This window comes from Xiphophorus maculatus, chromosome 17 (assembly GCF_002775205.1).
Source record: "Xiphophorus maculatus strain JP 163 A chromosome 17, X_maculatus-5.0-male, whole genome shotgun sequence".
NCBI classification, from domain to species: domain Eukaryota; kingdom Metazoa; phylum Chordata; class Actinopteri; order Cyprinodontiformes; family Poeciliidae; genus Xiphophorus; species Xiphophorus maculatus.
The window spans coordinates 9014703-9037233 of NC_036459.1; the positions used below are offsets into that span (position 1 = coordinate 9014703).

Sequence of the window (22531 nt, forward strand, 5' to 3'; positions counted from 1 at the left end):
AAGTTAGAGGTAAGAAAACTGGACAAATATAATTTTGTTTTTACCCCAACAGTCATTGCAGCGCTTTGTGATATAAATATTACACAATTGTATTCTGATTATTATGATGGTGAGGGGATTTTAAGTTCATTGCAACCCTTATTTGGAATAGAGAAGACTGTAAATTGCCCAGATGAGACCAGGCTTGACATTTGCTTTGCTCCTACTGCCTTAACGTTTTTCAGTAAAAAAATGCATTGTGAACTACTTGCAAAGTTACTACTGGCAGATTGGCCTCCTTTTATTTTGACTTGCTCTTGAAACAGTTGCACCAAACTATTTCCTCCACCGAGTGGGAGGTGGGATGTGCTAGTCTGTTGAACTTGACTGATAACTGTGGATGATCACAGATGAAAATTACAGTGCAGATCCAGCAGCTGCGTCGGCCGCAACGGCATAACAAACCTTTGCTCCTTCTAAAGGTTGCAACAAAATGTCTAAATGAGAATGCTTCAGTGGTAATCGAAGTCTTTGTGTTTTTCTAAAGAGCTAAATTATAGATAACAGAGTGCAGGAAAATTACAAGGTGCCAGTAGCTCCCATCAGTTCTCCTTAACCATCCTGTGTATAATTGTTCTGGCTCTGAGATCTTTTTTTGACCCCTTCAGGTGTGGATGAATCTGCTTTGTAAGAAGTCTTTTTGTCACGACAGTTTTGGGCTATGTTAATTTGCATGCCCCATTTTGTAGTTAGCCTTCTCATTTTGATTGTGCGTATTGCTTTGAAATGTACAAAATATATTACTTTGTGATATTAATGTAAACTAATTAGGTGTCTTCTTGTGTGGGAGGACACAGTCTTCAACTTTTCATCTACCAGATTGTCCAACATTTTGATTGACAGGATTTTCTAAATCCAACACTGCAAGATATCTGTTTTATGTAAATATCAACTGAGAGTATAATCATTTTAGAGGAACAGGGTAGTGGAGACATCTTTAAAAGGAAAGATCCATAAATCTGTAAATGACAGATTTACTAAAACCGATGTTAAAGCAAAGAATAAAATAGATTTTAGCAAATCAATTTTATTTATATAGTACCTACCAAAAAATAAAAAGCACAGTGCTTCACAAGAAAAAGATAAATTCACACACAGAACAATGTAAAACATGACAGAAATCTGGGAGCAAATCGCATCATGCTGCTGTCGCTCAGCCAGTGAAAACAATGTGCGCATTTCTAACTAAATTAGACATTTCCAGGAACACGGCTAGTTTTCTCGTCTCCTTCATTATTGTGCATTACCTGGAACTTTGAATGGAGTTTTGTGGGTAGAATGATAAGCATTACAAATTGGTTACATATTTTCATCATTACAATTCAGTGATTTCACTGTAAAGTGCTTATATTTCCTGACTTACTTTAACCGTAACAGTTTAAATTGCAAATGTCCATTTATAGCCATCTGTGGCGCAAATGGGAGTAAATCCTTCACTTGAAGGAATATTTTAGAGCGTAAAACCTTTTATATTTTGATTGAAAAAGTAAACACAACCCTGTGGATTGTTAAAGACCCTGAGGAAACAAGGCACTGCTGCCAAATGTATGTGGTTAATGCTCTTTAGGGACACATCGCTCATGGTTTTATATAGCTGTTCAATTTATATGAAAAAAGAACAGAATAATTTGTAAACTGCATCACATTGTCCCTCCAAAGCCCACATTGTGAAATGCCATTTTATTTACTAAATTAAAAAACATTTGTAGTTTCAGCACATTAGCTAAAAAGTAGACGCTTATTTTTCTGTGGATATTTTGTTTATATGCATATATGAATTATTCAAACAACTTCAAGTGATTCAAAGTCAAACTACAACTCTGTAATTTAAATAAGGACTAATAGTTACCATATCTTTGAAGAGTTGATAATTACATTAACATTTTTATGTTGAAATGTTTCCAAGTTATTCTCAATCAAGCTTGTGGGTTGTTCCTGTGTTTAAAAGTGCTGGGTAGATTTAAGTCGGGTGAATGTAGTGATTTAAGGCTGGGGCAATCATGCTGCTGAAGAAAATTATTAACCAGAGCACCTATGAGGTGACATTAAAACTTTCCAGGATTTGGAGGATTTTTTTCCCCCTCCTCTGGTTTGGGAGCTGTTGATGAAGTGTCAGACCTGTAACCTACAGCTGCAAGACTCCATTTGCACTACAGTCACATGACTGGCTGACTAAAAATAACCCTTTTCTCCAAGATGATACCAAGACTAAGAATAGACTGACTGAAGGGAAGTGATGTGATAGTAAATCACTAGTGAAATAAAGAGGAAGAGATCAAGAATTCACACTGAAACAGTAAAATATCAGTGATGATGGGGGGAATCGCTTGTTTTATTCCAGTTTTGTTTGGTATTCTGGAGATAGCTTCAGTGCTGGAACAACATAAGAATAAGATGCATAGATCACATTTTTATTCTGAGGATTTTTGAGGGGAAGACAGAGGGCAAATGCTAAAATGTGCAGGTCAAGGCCTTGACCAGAAGTGAGGAAGCCATTTGTTGCATTGTATTTCCACTTCAATGCCTACTGCCATGCTGCGAATTCATCTCTAAAGTGTGGGAGTGCAGTCACTTGGAAAAATGAGGGAGAGGTTATTAAAAATAGATTTGCTGGATGTTGGATCAGAGAGAGAAATGAATGATTAATCTACTCTTAAATTTTCTTTTAATCTTGTTGCTTAGATCACAGCATTTTATATCTGGTTTGGGTCATTTAGAGGTTTTAATACACTCAGAGATGAGACGGATTGTACAAGACAGGGATGAGGTCCTTAAGTCAATTTTCAGATCAATTCAGAGTCTTTGTAAGACCTTAACATAGCATATTTATGAAATTCTGTAGAATAAATGATAATCTATTTACAGGTACTGTTGCTGTTTCTGACTTGGAGCAAAAGTAGAATTTCAGTTTTGGCTTAAAAAAAATCTCCTGTCACTCAAATGTAATTTCCATTTCAGAATCATCTGAAAGTCAGGTGGTCACATATAGTGAGTGATCACATGATCAAACCTCGACCAAAATGGCCAAGGTTTGATCATGGCCAGATTGTATCACAGGTTGTGTGGAGATGTTAATGCTTGGAGAAGAAGAGCAATAGGGCTGGTTGGCGCTTTGGATGCACCGATAAGAGAAATTGCCACAGGGATGTTTTAGATATGTTCCTATGTTGATAACACATGAGAGAATGTGATTAGTTTTGGGTTTTGGTGTTGAACGTCGCCTTAATATGTTTACTAGATAACTGTGCAAAAATGTAAACCCACATCTTGATTATTTATTACATTAGTAAGGCTTACTTCTTTTGGACTTCATGTAGCAATGCAAAAATGATTGAAACAAGAATTGCTTATAGTCTGGTAATGTATTTTAATACACGTTAATTTGACTTTAATGATTAAAAATGTGTACATAATATCACTTCACTTCATAGAAGTGAAGTAAAAAGTGTCTTTGCAACAATACCTATGATTTTAGGTTTGTGTTGGAACTGTCAGTTCTTCAACAAAGTGTATTTGAATAATGTTACAGTTTATCTATCCAATATATTTAAAACATTTAATTTTGCACTGAAATCTGACATCTTTGTTTCCAAAAATCGTTCTGAAAAAGCAAATTATATCTCAAACTGAGATAGCAATAGCAAAACTGTCAGCCAGCACCATAGACTCTTTTTGGATGAGAAAATGAGAAAAGAAACCCAGGGAAGACAAGTTTTAGAGCAAGTATTAGAAAACTGAAAAGGCGTCATCAGTTGTGTTTCTTTTTTTAGTTTTTCTTTGAAATGGAGGGAAAATATGTGCTAGACTATTCAAAGCCTGTTGAGTCAAGTTCTGACTTAAGAGGGTGTTAAAATAATTACATGACACTTGTTTGCTCGTCATCAGAGCTTGGAAAGGAATGTTTGAGGGAGTTTTAGGCTCATAATTTAAATAAATTTGGCCAGCCTATTTGTTTGCCTGTCTTATAAAGTTTTTAATTAAGTCCATTTTAAGCCATGTCACTCAGTAAAACAAGCCAAATTCTAATTATACACTAGTTCCTGCCAAAAACTACACTTTGAAACTTTTTGTTTACCCAAACTGATTAAAGTTTGAAGTAGCATCTAATTTGTGCCATTGTTTTGATTTCAACAGTAAAGCGACAACTGAGGGCGTTTTTTTCAACTTTGCCCTGTTAAGCAGTGTCAGTCTTTTTTCTTTTCCTCTTTTAAAATGACATTGATGTATAATTTCTTGGGGAATCTTTCTCATTTCTATGCCGATTCAGTTGCTGCCCTTCTGTCCTGTCACCTCTTCCTGTCACCCAATGCTGCCCTTCTCTGCTGCTGAGCATTGTCATCTGCGGTGGATCTTGCCTTTTCATTCAACTGTTAACAGTCAGGCATGCTGACAGCCACCCACTGTTTACCCATCAGGCTTTTCTCCCTAAGAGGATGCATGCTTTGAACAAGAGGTGCATGTTTGAGCTTCATCAACATGCATGAGCATTAGCAATCCTTCCCTTTAAGCTTAGAGTGTGAGTGGGAGAGGGAAGGTGGATGCAGGAATGACACAGAGGCACATGAGTGTCAAGTCATCCATCAGTCTGTCGTATGCTGTCACCCACCTTCTCCCAGAGATGCTGTCGATCTGTAAACAAGAGAGAGAAACCCCAGGCTTCCCGGGGCAGAGAGTAAGGGCCAGATAAACCTCTCCTCTGTGAATCACACAGTGGAGGATGGCAGATTTTACTAAAGAGGGACTTGAGCCACTCAGCTAAATGTGGATGACTAAGGCAGAGTCCACAAAAACAACTTTCATGCTTATATCAAGCTATTTTTGATACAGTTGATAGTAACATATGCCACTAATTTCCTTGGAAATACATAATACCCGTGTTGATAAAGAAAAAAAATGAAATTGAAAGAAATCAAACAATAGCTTGTTCTTGTATTTTGTTTTTACCTCTCGTGTATCATTAATGAGTAGTCGGGTATAAATTAAAGCTTAACAGTGTTTGGTTTTTGATGATGAACTAGTTGGAACCATGATGCTTAAAGTTTGAAATATTATTTTTGCTTGTATTATTTCAAAAGCTATCTCATTTAATTTGCTAATTCTTTATATAGATGTCAAAATTTAAGAAAACTTTTATTTTTACTTTCAATTATGATCATTGCTTCATATAATTTTCCTGCGAAGTAATGATGAGCGCTACTACCAGAGCCTTTTATCACTGACTTAGAAAGGTGCAATCAGCTATCCGCATGTTGGACTATGAGGAAGGGGACTTATGCAGCCCTTTATTGGCCCTCTAATTATTTCTCACGTCACATGATTACTAATGTCACTTTGATTTTGTTCTGAGCTCATTAGATAAAAGACTCTGTGACAGAGGATACTGCTTGTACAGCAATAGGTCGGGGATGTTTCCTGCCTGATCGTTTCTGGGCCTGTGAGGCACCTCCATCCTCTAGAGCGAGAAGGCTTTGAGTCAGGATGCTGGAGCGCGGCCTGCTGGCTGGGGAAGGGCCAGGGCCGTGACTGTGGCCAGGTTTTTCCTGAGCAGAAACTAGTCGGATGCAGCTGGTGTTTAAGCTGTTGTCAGAGTGCCAGTGGAGCCCCTCCAGAACCAACAAGCCAGTTTTTCTTTCTTTCTTTTTTTGTTTTATCAAGACGATCCACCATAAAAGGAAATAATCAATATGCAGCTCAGAGCTTGAGACTTGGGTCAAGATGTGCAAAGAGAAAAAGTCTCTTTGGAGGATTTTGAGGTAACCTTCTCAACTATGCTTTCTTATTGAGAAGGAAAAAATATAGTTTTACGAAGACGTTTTGGAATTTTGTTCATCTGAAATATTTCAAAACATTTTACAGCAGAAATGATTTGAAGATTAAAGTTTCTATCCTTTGAAACATCAACAAGCTGCATGTTGAGGGTGATAAATGGCTTCAAACAGTGACGTGCGGTGAGGTTCATAGCTGGTGAGGCACTGACGTCATCAGAATCAGATTTGCAAATAGATGCATAGATTGACAGCAGTTTACAGGTTATGTTTCACTTCTGCATCCTTACACATACAAACTGTAGCTCACAAAATCTATCGCTGCACTTGACTTGCTTCCCGAATCGTTTAGCCTAGCTCGCTATCACTTACTCGGCAGTTGAGGAGTGAACAAGACGAACGTCTGGGATCTTGAGCGCCCCCTGCCATGAGGCAAGAGAACTGCCTGCCTCACCTCGAACCTGTTCTCTGCCGTTTATAATCGCTCATTACACGAAACACGTTACACAAACACAGTTGGTGGCAAAAAGCACTGTACATTATATACATAAGCTAAATTATTGGAAATAAGTTCACATATTAAATTTGTTTAAACCATTTTATTGACGCCGTACAGCAACATGCTCTCTCCGCTTAGCAGCCAGCGCAGAGCCAGGGGTTGCGCAATCCAAGGTGAGGCAGAGCTCGCTGCTGCCTCACCGGCATCGCTTCCAAGCATTTGAATGGGAAAATAAGAAAATTCAGCGATTTTGAACAAATAAAAATCGAAATTGGTGAAGCTACATGAAAAATAAATATTTTTTAGTACAAACCACCGGATGAATATAACAATTTAAATTACTTTATGATTATATATTTTCTTTCTTTCCATGATGGCTGGTGAGGCACTGCCTCACCTGCCTCCCCTGACCGCACGTCACTGGCTTCAAAGCAGTTCAGTGAATGTGATCTTCATTAGTAAAGTGTGCTGTTTTATTTGCATATGCTAACATAATAAACCCCACTGTTACTACCTTCTGATGAAGCTCAGGTAATTTGGCTGAAAGCTTAACTTGCATAAAATGATTATTTTCATTACCAGTTAATCTGTGAATTGTCTCAGTTTGTTAATAAAAAGGCCAACAGTCTCATTAACATTACAGTGTGATCCTGAAGGCCCCTGAGACTTTAAACACTTACTTTATTTTTGCCATGACAAATAAAATTTTTAATTGCTAGATGGAATGTTTCTGTAATTTAAAAATTGATTAAATCTACTCTTATATTCATTTCAACTTACCATACTTTTGTGTTCTTTGGTATACCTAATACAACAAGCTATGTATCAGAGAAAAATAAAATATATTGGTTCTGCAGTCCTGAAATAACAGGTTCTTGTACGATGCTTGTGTGGAGTTGTTGTGCATCAGAAGAAATGAGTCTACTCAAAAAATGAGTCTCGTTTCTAGATGTAATAGTTGAAGCTGAGTGCCGACTGAGTGTTCAGATTTTGGTCCAAAAATAATTACTTCAGTAGTGTTTCTATTCAGCTGAAGAAAGGTATGGCACGTCAATGCATTGATTTATTCTTTGCATCTGTTCAGTGCTTGAATGTTACCTGGTGAATCTGCGTTGTTATGGTAACATAGCTTATTCATAGTTACATTTGCGATATAATTATAATCTTAGCTAGTGGGAGCATGTAGATGTAGATAAGAGTAACTTTTGTCCTGTTGAGTGATTCTGATGTGTAATTTATTCAATATTTACTAGCAATTTAAATGTAAAATAATCTACATTTCAGATATGGATACCTTAGTTTGCACCTTAGTTTTTATTTGTAGAAAAAAAATGAACATATATAGCTTTGTGGTACTGCCATAATAATAAGATTTATAATCGAATACTGTCCTTTTTGAAAGTACTAATTCTTTTTAAGGAAGTGTGGCTTCTTGCACATTTTTGTCTCGCTTTAAAATGACTGGCTACATTTTGCACAAGTTCCGGACGATGACTATGCCTTGCACCCAAAAACAAAGAGCTGTGATTCAAGATTAAATGCAAATGTTGAATAATTTTGTTTTAAAATACTGAACTAAATAGTGGAGGTAATCTGTTGGTCTTTCTTAGTAGTGTGGTCAGCATGACTTGATGCAGCGTTTGCACAGTGAGCGTCCATCAGGTGTTGTCTTTATAAAAATCGGTTTCCCTTCTTTAAGAAGATGTTTTAAGAGGTTATGTGCATGGATGTGTGTTTTATACTCATTCATGTGCAAGGGCAGGTCATGTCTTACTGTGCCCTGATATATACACACAATTACACACCCCATCATGCTTAAGGGTCCTAACAAGGAAGGTTTTTTTATGAAATTGTCCTTGATAGTGACATGTACCCACAAGAGAAAGATGAACCAGGCATTTAATATGTTGAAGGGTCATTTTAGGTTACACAGCATTGCCCACCACAATTTGGCGTCTCCCTGCTATCCAGCCAATCACAGACAAGGACTCGGTGATGCAGTTCACCTCTTACTGGAGGGATTCCGAGGAACTGCCGCGTGACGATGCTTGGGCTTTAACAGCTCAGCCTCTCCTGACTCTCACACCTCCTGCTCCCCCCCTTGCCTTCAGGTTTCTATTTTCCAAGCTGTGTATGAGGAGCATCAGCTGTGGGTGTGTGTGTGTGTGTGTGTGTGTGCATGTTTGAGCAGATGAAAATGTAGTGCCATCCTCACCGCTTCCTCCAGACTGGGTGTACAGGCAGCAGACAGCCATCAACCAGCCCTCCTTCTCGTGTCTGAGCTAGGCTCCACCTCTCACTTTCCCTCCCAGCTCTCTCTCCATCTTTCTCTCAGCATCATACACACACCCACACACATATAACACATGCATACACACACTCAGATACACACATCCTCTTTCTCAGACTCCCCACTCCATACGAGCCTTCTCGTCAGGGTTGACAGCTTTGGAGCTGAAGGTGTGCAGCTGTTGCCAGGTAGGAAAGTACATTTTATTCACAGCTCACTCAGTAAGTTATTGATGAAAGTATTTGTTTTTGTAAAAAAAAAAATATGCGATGTATTTGATGACTGTCAGTCCTAGTAGTAACACTAGTGCTACTCTTCACTCCAACTCCCCACCGTTTCCCTGGACTCCATATTTGGCGCCTGTTTTTGCCGCGCCTTTTGTCATGTGCAGTTTGTTTTTTGTCCCCGTATGTGCTCAGAACCTGCTTTAGGTGCAGGGTGGAGCGCAACAGCTGATCATAACGCTGCTTCATATAGGCTGTGTCTCTAGTTGCAAAGGGACTCTACGTTGAGGATGTGTGGGCAGATGGAAAGACAATAAGAAGAGGGGAGGGGAAATCAGAAGGTAGATGAGCAGCTGCTTTCATCCTATAGAAGCGTATCCCTCTGTTATTCTCGCTCCATCAGACAAAATCTGAGTTTACATCTCTGGCATTTTTATTTCACTTGTGATGGGTTTGTCTTGAGCACGGAGGGAAGTAGCAATTTGTTGATTCTGAAATGAGTTGTTATCTTATATGAAAAGGAATACTGATTTTTCTCCTGCAACAATTTGTGCCTAATTATATATCTCACTTTATTTTCTTCCATTTGTTCTGTGAACTGATAAGATTGAAATACCACTTTGGTTCAGCTGGTTATCCAGGATCTCTGCTATTGTTGTGATTGGTGGGAACCCCCCCTTGCTGTAAAGGAGGCTTATCACCTCCCACAGGTTTTACTGATGGAGTACCGATTGGCTACTGCACAGTGCACATGGAACGAGTCTCTCCAGAGTCTGTGCAAACAACGTCAAGCAAATCCATGGTGACTGCCATGCATGTTCAACTAGGAGTCATTAAAAGGCAGATGGCCTATCACCCTCTTCTCCCAGATTACCTAATAACTCTGAAAGCATGATCAGCCGGTGTTAGGGGAGGGGGCTTGGGTTGCAGTATTACCTGCTGCTTTGACTACTTTAAGGCAGGAGGCTCCAGTGAATCAGTTTGTTACCAGGTGACGAAGACAGTGAGAGCAAGGCAGCACTTTGTGCTTCCATCACCTAAATCTAAATGACCCCACAGCTTGTTTCCCCAGGTAGAGCGTATGTTTACATACTCACTGGATCTTCTACAGATGCTCTGTTTCATAATCCAACAGTCTGTGTTCAGATAGATGCTGCATTACTGCTGTACACACTTGGATGTTTTTCACAATGTTCAGTTTTACTAAATTATGTGTGTTTAAGCTGTAATAGGTTTTTAAAGAATGTTGGTGAACAAACATCATAAAGATGAAGAATAAACTTGTGCAATAATTTTATATCAAGAAACACACCATTTTGTTAACTGAATGGACTAAACAAAGCTAAAATAGAAAGCTTGGAGTACCAGGAGAAATCACAGTCAGAACTTATTTGACGCTAGAGTCATTCTAATAAAATAAAAAAATAAAATTACAAGAATGGTATTATGAAATTACAAGAATAAAGTCATATTTCAAGATTAACTTGTCATAATATTACAACTTTATTCTCATAATGTTATGACTTAATTCTCAGAATTTGTTCTTTCAATACTATAACTTTATTCAAGTAATTTTATGACTTTATTCTCATATATTTCTCTTAGTGTGACCGTATTACTTTGTTGTACTTGTTGTACCTGTAGACAGGAAAACAATTTGGCTTTGACAACAAGAACGCTGCAGTTGAAAGAAAGTTAGAACTGTGTCTTTAAACACAATGTTGGCATCATTATGATGAGTAAATTGTTTTTTGTTCTCAATCCAATTAAAAATCGTCAATTTAAAAACAATTTAAAAAAGTTATCTGGTGGTTGTGGACCAGATTAACTGAGTTAATGATCATAGTTCTGTACTGCGTGGATCTCTGCAGAGAAGAAAAATCAGACGCCACCTTGTATTCAATTGCATGATCCGAGATTGAAAGAAGAAACTAGGTTTATATAAAATATGGTTGAAATACCATATTTTAGGGGTATTTTACAAAATACCCCTCCCTCACATAAGGGGTGGTTCCTAGGATTAGGTCTCAATCTAAATCGCTTATTTTCCTGTCCCAAGCATGTCTTTCCACAACAAACAATAAAAATAAAGCAAAACATTTTCCAATACTCTAAAAACGTGACAAATGAATAATAAAATTATTCACTGGCCCTCCTATCCAGTCTGTCTGAGCTTGAACTATTTTGCAAAGGAGAATGGGCTATAATTTTATACTTTTGATGGACATCCTGGTGGAGATGGAGCCTAATAAAGTTTTATGAGTAATTCTACAAAGTATCAACTCAGGAGAGCTGAAAACAAATTCACACCCCAAATTTTAGAGTTGTAGTTGTAAAAAATGGTAAAAACCTGGCATCCTTTTCTTAATTATGTACTGCTTTGTGTTGTTTTGAAACATGGCATCTGAAAAGGAAATTTATTCTAAATACAAATTTGTAGATCCAGTGTGACAAAACATGAAAAAATCTGAAGAGCTCGTAATTCCTTAGCATGGTGCTGTATTTAATTCATAGAAGCAGATGTTGACTTCCAATCAAGTGGTCACTCAGCTGTTGCCTGGGGAGCTGTGATGTTGTTAGTGAGCTATTAATGAGGATTTCAGAACCCAAAGTCTCAAGCCTGATGTTTAAACAGCGCTAACCTTTTGTATTGGATGAGGCATCGAGGGTGAACTTTTCATGAGAAGCCAAAGGCCGTCAAGATGAAAGGGCATCTGCCAGATTTACTTTGCATTTATCTGGAGACCCTCAATTATGATGACTCTATCAGAGGATTGAAGAGTGAAGAAGCATCGGTATTGTAAGACAGAGTGGTGTGTTTCTCTCTACTGGAGAGCAATATAAAATGGAGGATATAAATAGAATGTGTGTTATGGTGTGACCTTGTGTGGCCATTTGGTAGTGGGTGTCTGTGAGCTCGGACAGTAACACTGCCGTCACTGAGAGCGAGTCACGCTGGTTCATGAATCATGATTTGCACTGCATCTCTAGGATTGTCCTCCATAAGGATGTACATTCATGTAACATCAGGTTGATTTTACTTTGATCAACATCATCATTAACGCTGAAGTAGAAAATCAATGAATGATACAGCATCAAAGGATTACGGAGTGTGTCCTTTTGTTGTGATCAATATATTATTAATTACAATATGATTTTTTTTCCAACTCTTGAACTGGTTCAATAAGTCTAATTTAGCTTGCAAAATAGAAATAAGACTTTCAGGTTCATTTGAAGTATTTTCATCTGCCCCACGTTCTTAAACAAGATGAAGAAAATCCCAACATTAACTGGATATCCTACTTTGACTTTATTATGTATTTTCATAAATCCCCGCAGAGTCACTATTATAGTAATATTTGCTTATTTGACACTAAACTAAGCAAGTTGCATATTGACCACACACACTTTTATGCAGCATTTAACAAAGTTCTGCTGTAGTTATTGTTAGATATTTTGCTACTCTGATGGAATAGCTGACTTTCTAGTGCAGTGTCTCATTTTCAGTGGTGGTCAGGCTGGTGATGGCTTTTTTCATTCCAAAACTAGGTTTGATGTTTGGAATAATTGTTTTAATACCCACTTTATCAACATTTGACTCATTTACCTGTTAGTTTAAGATAAAGTTGAGGAATTTATTGGAAGCTAAATTTATTCTGACATTACAATCTGCAGTGAAAAAGCCCCACAACATGATGTTGTCACCACCATGCTTGACGGTGTTTCTAGGTTTGAATGCTTAACTTTTGCTGCTCCTCTAATTGACATTGTTGCCAAACACCTTTATCTTTGACTTGTCTGATTGAGACATTTTTGCATGTTTATTACATTAAGGTTTATGTTACTTGACTAATTGATGTCTGGGTTATTTCAAAAGGTCTGACAATTAAAGGCTGACACACTGGTTACACTTTGTATTGACTAACCTTTGTTCTTGTTAAAAATAACAACAAAATAAATACTGTACAGACTAGAAAATGCTCGGTGAAGAGGTATGTTGTCCCTACAAATGGGATTAGTAGTAATGCCACTTACCGCAACAATTGCAAAAGAACCAAATTCTTATATTGTTTTTTCATTAGCAATGAGGACAGCTTTGGTTCTAAGCTAACTTCATCATACTGCTTATGTGACAGTGTGCAGTCTCATGGTGTAAAGCTTCTCAATGTAGCCCTCCGTGAATGGCCCTCTCCTCACAAAAGAACAAAGGTTGTGGTTCTCTCATTTGCACAGAACCCACAAACTCATTGTTTTATCAGCAACAAAAGCTGAGTCTTCCAGTTGCATGTGATTGCAATTTAATTTATGCATCATCTGGAGGAAAACAGTCAGGAAACCACAACCTAGACTTTCTGAAAGGCCTCTTATAAACTGGTTTATATCTTAATTGAAGATTCAGAAATAGTTTACAAAATTACTGACTAATTACATGCTTAATTAGTTTCTCTCAGTCAGTGGGCCCTGAGTTTAGCCAGATTAATTTTACAATGATATGACTCAGACCTGTCATGCAAAGAGACATCTTTATTAAATAGACTTCTGTCAAGGTAGTCCAGGTTTCCTTGTGACTGTCACAGACTTTGCTTGACAGACGTTATCTTGGGTATATACAGTATGTACGGTAATGGTGGTGGCAGGGAGGTAGGTGTTTTGTGATAGGTACGAATGAGAAAATAATTTTAATGGTAAGACTGCCAATATGAGAGCTGTAATTTCAAAATCTCCTTTAGCAGGAAATTGCTTTTGCCCTCCTACAACTTTTTAATATCCTGATTCACACTCGGTCCCGGTAAAATGCATAGTATTTCTCCCACTGCTGCCTGACGGTGCTCCCTGAGGAAGTTATTGGAGATAAATACCATCTGGGGGTATGGAGGCTGCTAAGGGACAATAACTTGGCCTCTTTTCTCCATGTTGGTCCCATAGAGCCTCCAGTTTTGCCTGTACATAATGGGTGAACTGTCCCCTTTGCCCGTGAAAGAGTGGATTAATTATTGCTGAAGGGCATGCAGTATAAAAAAATCAGCCCTGGAGCACGTTTGAGTGTCTCACCAATGTAATAAGGCTCCTTAAAAATGCTCTCTGTCTCTTCCTCATCCTCACACTGCTATGGAGATATGAAGGGGTATCGCATAATTCACCTGCTTAAACTACTCAGTGAATTTATAAATCAAGCAGGTTGTGTCACCTTAGCTCTGGAGTGTAATTTCAGTAAGAACCCAACCAACTGCCAGATACAGCCATCAAATATTAAGCCTGCAAGCATTTTACAGATGCATTTACTTAACACTAGGGTAATCACACATTACACTCTGCTTTATTGAATAGTTTCTCTGTAATTGTAAACACAAAATTAAGCTATTGAATTACACAAACATCAGCTGGTAGTCGTAGCAGTAATTAGGTGTGAGTGGTAATATACAGTAGCTTATCTGAAAATGGTAATAGCTTCACTTTCAAACCTTCATTGAAAACTTGTAATCACAACTTTTGTAAATTGCATGGACCAAAATTACTACAATGAGCATAACGTTGGCGATCCACTAATAACCTTCACTTCCCATAGTGAATGTACAGCAATGCATAGACATCACCATTTTTTCCCCATCCTCACTAAATTACACTGTGCTTTTTATTTTCAAAATCCTGATGAGAAAATTCACAACATATTTAGTAGGATTAGGGTAAGAGTAGGGTTTACCAAACCAAATCCGATACAGATTATTTTAAAGTTTGTTTCTGTCGCAGCCTACTCTAGAAATTGTACTACGTCTGTATATTTAAAATTAAAACTCAATGTAGTAGACCCTCTGCTTTTCACAGATTCACTTATTTGTAGATTATTCTGTTGAATGATTTTTCTAATTACTTGCAGAAAGTCTGCCTAAAATATCTTTTCTGCAATGCCACCAGAGACATTACACTGGTTGTGGGAGCTTTTTTTTTTTTTCCAAGGCACTGTCCAGTATTTTTGCTTCCTTTTTCTACATTTTAGATGCTACAAAATATAGTTTTTTTATACTTTGTCTTTTGTCTGATTTTGCCCCTCAGAATGCTATTTTTCTCTCTCTCCTGTGCAATCAAACCAATACACACGCAATGATTCTTTGAAATAATACCAACAAACTGTTTTTACGGACTGAAAACGGTTCTGATTATAATTCGTCTGTATTTGATTTGCTCTTTTTGTGTCAGTAAGGCACCTGTCAACCAGGAAATGAGCCTGGGATATAAGAAACTTCTGTGCAATCTTCAGGCTTTTATTCAAGAGTTTATAAGAATGATAATGGCTCCAATTTTAGGGGAATTAGATAATCTGTGCTGAATATCACAAAGGGTGAACAAATGCACACTTTGAGCAAAATTACACATTTACCAATCTGTCATCCCCAGAAACTGAATGTCACCCAAGGCAGCAAAGGGTAATTTCTGTTTTACTGTCAGTATTCAGTGTCTCCAGAATATGTCAGCTCCACAAGGAGACTCCGATTCAACGACGTCCTAAGTTGCCTCTTGGCTCCGCTTCACTTAACTTGCAGCTTTCGGGCACCCTTGGAGGATGTTAGTCATGAAACAACATGACACTCAGCAGTGTTTGTGCAAAATAAATGACCGTGATGGGATGGAGTAAGAAAGCAATTAAAATCAGCGTTGCCCTCGCACCACCCGGTCCAAGATATAAATGACCTTGATGGATTAAAAATGTGTCAGGATAATTTCAGCAAGATTTGAGAAGCATGAAGTGTAGCTGCCTGAGACATACAGAGCATTCTGGTTCCCTTTATCCTGTCAGTTGAGTGGATGTTTGTCAAAAGACAGCAGCATGTTTGAGTGCATTGCATTTCTCTATTGTTTTGCAACCAATCAAGGTCATGCATGCTCATTAAATTTACTGCAGGATTAAACACCAAAAATGAAAATGCACATAATCAGTGTTGCAGATTTAATATCACTAAGTGACCCCACTGTGATGATGATTTTATTTTTCAATCCAACACAGTGAGGTAGGGTTTGTCATTAATGTTGTTATCCCTGGTTTAGACTGGAGTCCCCCAGGAGCTCTATAGTGTGGCTCACAACCTTTTGTTGGAAGCAATAAGAAATGAATAAGGAGTGATGCATCTTGTCCAACACACCTTATTTTTAACCATCTTTAGCCCTGACTGTTCTTCGTCACTGTCAGTGGAGTGGAATGTGTGCCCTCCGCTGCGGACTGCTGAGATTTTCCTCTGATGCAAACATCCTTGTTTGTCACCATGGCAACCACGTCCTCTGCCTGCTGTACGTTGTCATGCCAGCCACCCCCCCACCCCCCACCATCACGCTCTTCCTCACCCATTAGGGCTTTACTGTAGCTGACACATGCAAGTGTTGAACATCGTTCTTTGTCAGGTTGTCCCTGTAAGATTCTTCTTGAGATGCTAGAAAATTAAAAAACAAGCATGTTGTCTTTACCTAAGGGATTCTACAGCTAAAGTAAGACGTGCTTGACTCGGTTCATGAATGGCCCCTTAAAAACCAGGAAAGACTTTTTTTTTTAATCCACGTTACACATCTGTTTCAATAAATGTTTGATTCTATATTTATTTCAGTGTCTCTAGCTTCTGCAGAGTATAGCAATGCAGAGAGTTTACTTTAAAATACACTAGTTGCAGAATTTTGACTTAACATCCCCAGACTAGTTTATTGAAACTATTCATATATAAAACACCAACCAGTATTTGTCACTTTATATGTACTGTTCCGCCTCCATACATTATATTGTTGTTCTTATTCCAGGGTGGAGTGATTATACAGCTTCAAGTAAATTCAAAAATGAGAATTTTATTTTGGAGTTTCTCTAGTCCAGACTTGGCCAAGCTTAAATATAGGCCCAAATATTTTCATAAACACCCACTATCATTTGAATGAATGTTCCTTAACATGATGCATCTGACCACAGGCTTTTTATAGCCACCAGCAAGCTTCTATTATTCTGGGTGGATATTTGAACTCTCGTTTTATTGATTGGGTTGAGGTCAGGACTTTCAGGAAAAAATTCTAGAAACTCGATAATAACCCGTGTTATTTATTTACAAAACTATTGATGTGTATTTGGAATCATTGACCTGTGAAAACACCCAATTATTCCAAAACTGGAATGAATAAGATCACTATGTCCATAAACCATGTGAAGAAGCACAGATGATGATGTTATTGCTTTATAAACTTATCATACATTAATTTACAACATTTAAGTTAAATGAGACAAACCTATTTGAAGGTATTTGAAGATAGTACCTCAAATATATATTTTGCACCCTTTGCAAAACTTCCCAAAAGCATGCAGATGGCTGGTGTGACACTGCATCCAGTCCCTTACAAAGCTTTCATTATATGTTATTGAAATAAAGGTTAGTCTGTGGTAGTATCTTTTTTTTTCGTAGTGGTGCCACAGAAAGTTGTACTAATTTAAAGCTTATCAAATGATTTTATCTAAGGAAGAATAAAACCATCAAATTCTACTGCTTAAAAGCTTGAAAGATAAAACAGGAAGTGGTCTGGATTTACCACCATCTGTTTTTTGTTTACTTTTTATTTACCCTTGTGCGCAATAATCTCTCTGCTTTCTAAGAGATCCTGTGAAGATGAATGCAAATGTGGAGGCTTAGAGGTCCATTTTGTTCATTGTGAGCACCAAACCCCCTTTTTTTCAGGACAAACATGTCCACCCCGTCAGACGAAAAAAACACTCATTACTACAGCACCATGGGGCCAGTCCTGCCCTCTAGAGGATAATAACTAGGCATCTGCTTAAATCTGATATAATGCTGTTTTAATGGCTAGCCTGGCCTCTGTGATAGAGGCAGAAATGGTTGCACTCTCTTAAGCTGTTTGACTCGTGCTCCTTGCTGCTCAAGCTGAGGCCATTGAAACAGGCTCTCTTTATTATTCACACAAGAGGGTTTAATGGGGTCTCTACAGTGAAACTTTACTATATTTTGAGAGGATGATTATCCTTGTTTACGGCTCTGTAAAGAACCTTCAGCTAAAACTGTCACGATAAGCAGCAACTTTGCAGCTGCAAGCCCAATGAGCCATTTAGCTGCAGGTGAAATTTCTGGAGATTACATTTGCTGTTCCTTATCTCCTAAATTAACTCATTACCTAGACATGTTCCTTTCCCTGGAAACAGCTCGGACCTGAATTTATGATGAAATTTAGCAGTCCCATCATGTTCAGCATTTATAGTGAGATATCACTAAAGACCTTTAACTGCTAACCCTGTTCCACCATTGATTTTTGACTCCACAGTCAGATAGGTGACCTTGAAGGATGTCAAAAAAGGAGGATGTGAGCGAGGGCAAAACTGGAATGCATCCTCAGAGATTAGATTCTGTCAGACTGGCAGCTTCGCTTTTCATTTATCACAGTAAAATCTCCAAACCTCGGCTGTACAGTCAAAGAATTGATTGATGTTTTGAGGCAGACACAAAAAGGGTTGATCTTATTCAGCATTTTGGGCACCTCTGTTAAAGAAAGGTCAACCCCTGAAGGAGCAGAGTGTGGTCAGAAAGTTACAAAGCAGAGAAGAACTTGCTGAAAGTTTAGCATCATTTAATTGTGAAAGATTCCTCCATCTGGACTGAAACATTCAAATTCTGTCAATCACATATTGTGCTTGAAGCTTACACTAATTGCATATGCAAATTCCCAGAGATTATGACTTTGCAGCCACTGTAGGGTTTGCTGATTGTTAGTTATGATTATGGTGGATTCCTCACATTCATTTCCTAAATGTTGTTAATGAAGAGGCAGTCACTTACAAATATGCATCAGGCTTAAATTGTGTCTTGCAGAAGGCATCATGCAAGCCTTCTGCCAAAAACTTCAAGTGTTGTAAATAAGAACTGAATCTGTGGAGGTTTTTTTATATTTTAGTTGAGATTTTGGACTGAAAAGCTCCAGATATTATTAATTCACAGGTCAAACTATGTGTTGCAAATTTCTAATAAATGGTCATGTAAACCTTCAGTAAGAGATTTAAAAGTGTTTCTGTGTATTTTAAACAGCAAATGCAATGTGTGAATGCGTCAGATTTGAGGTTGTTAGAGTAACTGAGTACTTTTAAAGATGCTGCAGTCATGTTAGAGTCACATCTCACAAGACTTGTCTAAGGTTGTAGTGAATATGAGTCTATGAATTATTGCTTGAAACACATAAGAACACCATAATAAAACTATTTATCTTTTTATTGCACTTATGATTTATGTACCACTTTGTGTGGTACATAAATCAACACATTAAAATCCATAATGAATTATAGTTTGTGGTCCAAATGTTACTAAATTTAAAAAAATATATCAAGAGACATTGATATTTTTTGTAAAGCACTGTAGAAACATCAAAATCTCTTATTTTTCAAAATGCTGCACAAGTTGCGAGAAACGTTCACTCTTGAATAGCTTTGTGAATAATAAACTGAGTGGCATAAAGGGCATAACTATTAAAACACTTCACTTCTGAAGACCTGTTTACATCTCTTAATTGGCTTTAGTTCCACTTTGGTGCACATGGTTTTCAATTTTGCTAACACAAATTGCAATCTAATTTGAAAAAACAAAAATACAATACTGTAGTTGGATCAGCAGTTCACTCCTGACTAGTCAAGTGAGGAAAAATTAATTGAAAACATTAGGAGTCTTATTTTGGAAAGACTTAATCCCAGCCTTTTTGTCCTCTCAGTATCTCATTGATTACAGAAAGTTCTTTGCTGTGCTCCCAGGAGAGCAGACTCTCCCTACTGCAAACCACCAGCTGCTGATTGACCCTGCATCAGTGCTGCACCTGTAAATGATGTCCCCCTACGTTGCGTACAGTAAACAGTCAGTGACTCGTGACTCCATCATCCAGCTTTTGGGGTCACTACCCACTAGATGGCTCTCTGTTTACCCTCCCTCTACATTCGATCTTTCCTCTGTCATCTCTTTCTGCTGCTCTGTCCATCAGCCTCTCTCTGGAATTTTTCACTGGGCACACTTGGAGAGATTTGGTTGGAAAACATGAAAATGCTGAGCAGATTCTGGTTCACTGAATTTGATGGATGGTCTTTAAATGAACGTTTTAGAGCTTTGAAAGCATCACAAAATTCCAGCATTTCAAATTGTCCAACTGAGGCTAATTTATGGTTTTCTTGATCGATCTGCTTCACCAGTCAACCTTTAATCCTTGACTTGAATCTACAGGACAAACATAACTGCAGACCCCTTTTTGTTGACTGCTGTAGAATTAGGATCAACTTGGGATTGTGAATTAGTAAAGATCGAGTTGATCATAATGATTTCCCCAACTCTTGTTTCTGAGACTGACATTTCTCCTGCGATGTTATTTAAAAGAGGATTTGGTGTTGTTTAGAGGCTTAAAGGGGCAGCGGCTCGTGTAATCTGATACAGCCAGTGGACCAGTCTTTTAAATGTTGAATCAATATGTCGCTAAATACGCTGGGGCTTTGGTGGTGTGCCAATGACTGGATCCAAATAACTGACTCTCGATTCATCTCTGGAAGACTAAAAGAGTCTTCCACAGATTAAATCTTTCTTAGTTTACGTCTATTTTAAATAAATGTGTTGTCTCTTGGAAATGACACATTGAGATGATGCAACACAGTGCTGCTTCAAAACCACATTATTTGCATATTGGTTGCAGGTCCAACCAATGTGCAAATCAACGAGAACACAGTGTAGCTGAAAACTCATAAGGACTGTTGGTAATTTATATATTAAAATTATATGTGCTTCAGTTTAACATATGCAATTTATAAGGAATGTATTTGATATAAGATTCTTCTCTTCAGGTAGCCGAGACTTTTTAAAAATATCCACTAAAAATTAATGGGTTAAGCTTAGTTTTAATTAAAGAATAACTAATTAACCTTTACATAATTAAAATGTATCCAGTAGAGCTATTTTTTTTGAAATTCCTTTATTTATCTCATGACGATATTAATGTGTTCCTTTCATATTCAATATTTCACAGTATTACTGTCCAAAATAGTTAATTTTTCTTGAGGGAAAAAAGATTCACTTCACTCTTAGTGCAATTAATTGGGTATATTGGTAACCCAGATTCCTGCCAAAGAAAAAAAAAAAAACTAAATTGCATGAATCTATATTTTCATAAAAAATTTGCCAAACATCACAGGCTTCTGTCAAGAACAAAATATATGTGTATAGATATAAAATCTTCATTAGTTCTGGCATTTATTACAGTTTTGTGGCTAAATTATTACTTTTCACTGATGCTGTTTTTTAACAGTATCTTACCTACTTGCAGTAGTCGTCACCTTTATTACTAAAGAAACCCAAGTTTTTTTTACATGAAAGTAATATTTCAACATGTTTAATTACATATATTTTTCTTCAGATATAGTCATCTGTTAGAACTTCTCACTGTAAAGCTCAGGCAACAATTCAGGCAACAAGCCTAACTGTTGTCCCTGAACTTTCCAAGTTCAGGTACTTGGAAAGAAAAAAGCTTTTTTATGATCATTTAAGGTCACAGTGTGTGTATTTTTCTCACTCGCTGAGGAATTGATGCATCCCCAATGTTGTTGTGGAGAACCAGGTAAAATCCACATCCAGCAGGACAGTTCTGTCCCCGAGCTGTGGAAGCAGTTTATGTGCAGCCAAAATCACCTAAACTTGGTCATTAACTTGTGTAATGAGCTGAGTGTGGGGGCACAGCGAGTCCCAGACGTATCCGTCTCATGGGCAGCTCCTTCTATCCCACCGTCAGTCAGGGAGTCAGTGTGTCAGATGTTTTATTCAACACAGCTGTGAGTATTTTTGGCACCTGGCTGCTTCATTTGAGAGGAAGGAGGGAAGGGATGGAGATGAGCGAGTTCTGGGCCTTCCAGAATGGGGTCACGATTACGTCGTGCTTCCAAACCTAGTGGACCAATATAGGCTAACATCAAAGAGCTGGAGCACCTGTTTCCAGACGGAGTTCCTTGTACAGCCGCTGCTCAGATGAAAGGACCCGGATAGTTTGAGACCAGAGGGAAATTGCTCCGAGATCAAAGTCGTGACGTTTTTTTAAATGGCGGAACAGAACGATTCTCAGCTGATGAATGTTTTGAGGGTCTGCATGATGTTCAGACTAAGCCAAAGTCACACAGTTGAGTTTGTGATGTTTTAAACCTTGATGCACCACAACCATTTGTATCTACAAAGTGAGGAAAATGCTACCTCAATACAGAGACACAAATTGTCAAAACTTATTGTCAAACTGTATATAAAACATACTTTTTATTCATTTCACCTGAGGTCAATATGTTGGTGTGTACAAATTTAAAATGGCAGGCCAGACTGTATTAAGACTTGACAGTTTCTTGTGGGTGTGAGTCCTGAGGTGATTGATAACTGCTACAGCTCTGGACAGAGATACCAAGCAGTTTTTTATAACACAAATTAGAATTGTTTAAAGTCCTCAGGTGAAGGAAAATAAATGAGTGTTAACATGTCTTGTACAGATAGTGGGATAATATCTAACAGCTTTGTTCTTTGTCTTTGCACAAGTCAATCCTTAAATAACTTATTACATTCAAGTAAAACAAGTTTCCAGTAGCCGTGTCTTCTGTAATTCTAAATTTAGCAGTTGGAATAATACATTTTCTGTGGCCATGCATATGGCATTTTTTCGATAATAGATTGTGTTATAAATGTTCTGGGAGGTT

At 37.8% G+C, this 22531-nt stretch overlaps 1 protein-coding gene across 3 annotated transcripts in view; it reads left to right on the plus strand.

The window, feature by feature from the left end:
• Positions 1-8434: 8434 nt before the first annotated feature.
• The window catches only part of syt1 (synaptotagmin 1), a 151499-nt gene continuing 137402 nt past the window's right edge, over positions 8435-22531 (plus strand). For 2 of the 3 annotated variants that reach the window (XM_005799962.2, XM_014469108.2), the window contains exon 1: positions 8435-8781. The gene's annotated coding sequence lies outside the window, so the exon portion shown is untranslated. The remainder of the gene's footprint in view (positions 8782-22531) is intronic. The other variant, XM_005799964.2, reaches the window with a different exon arrangement.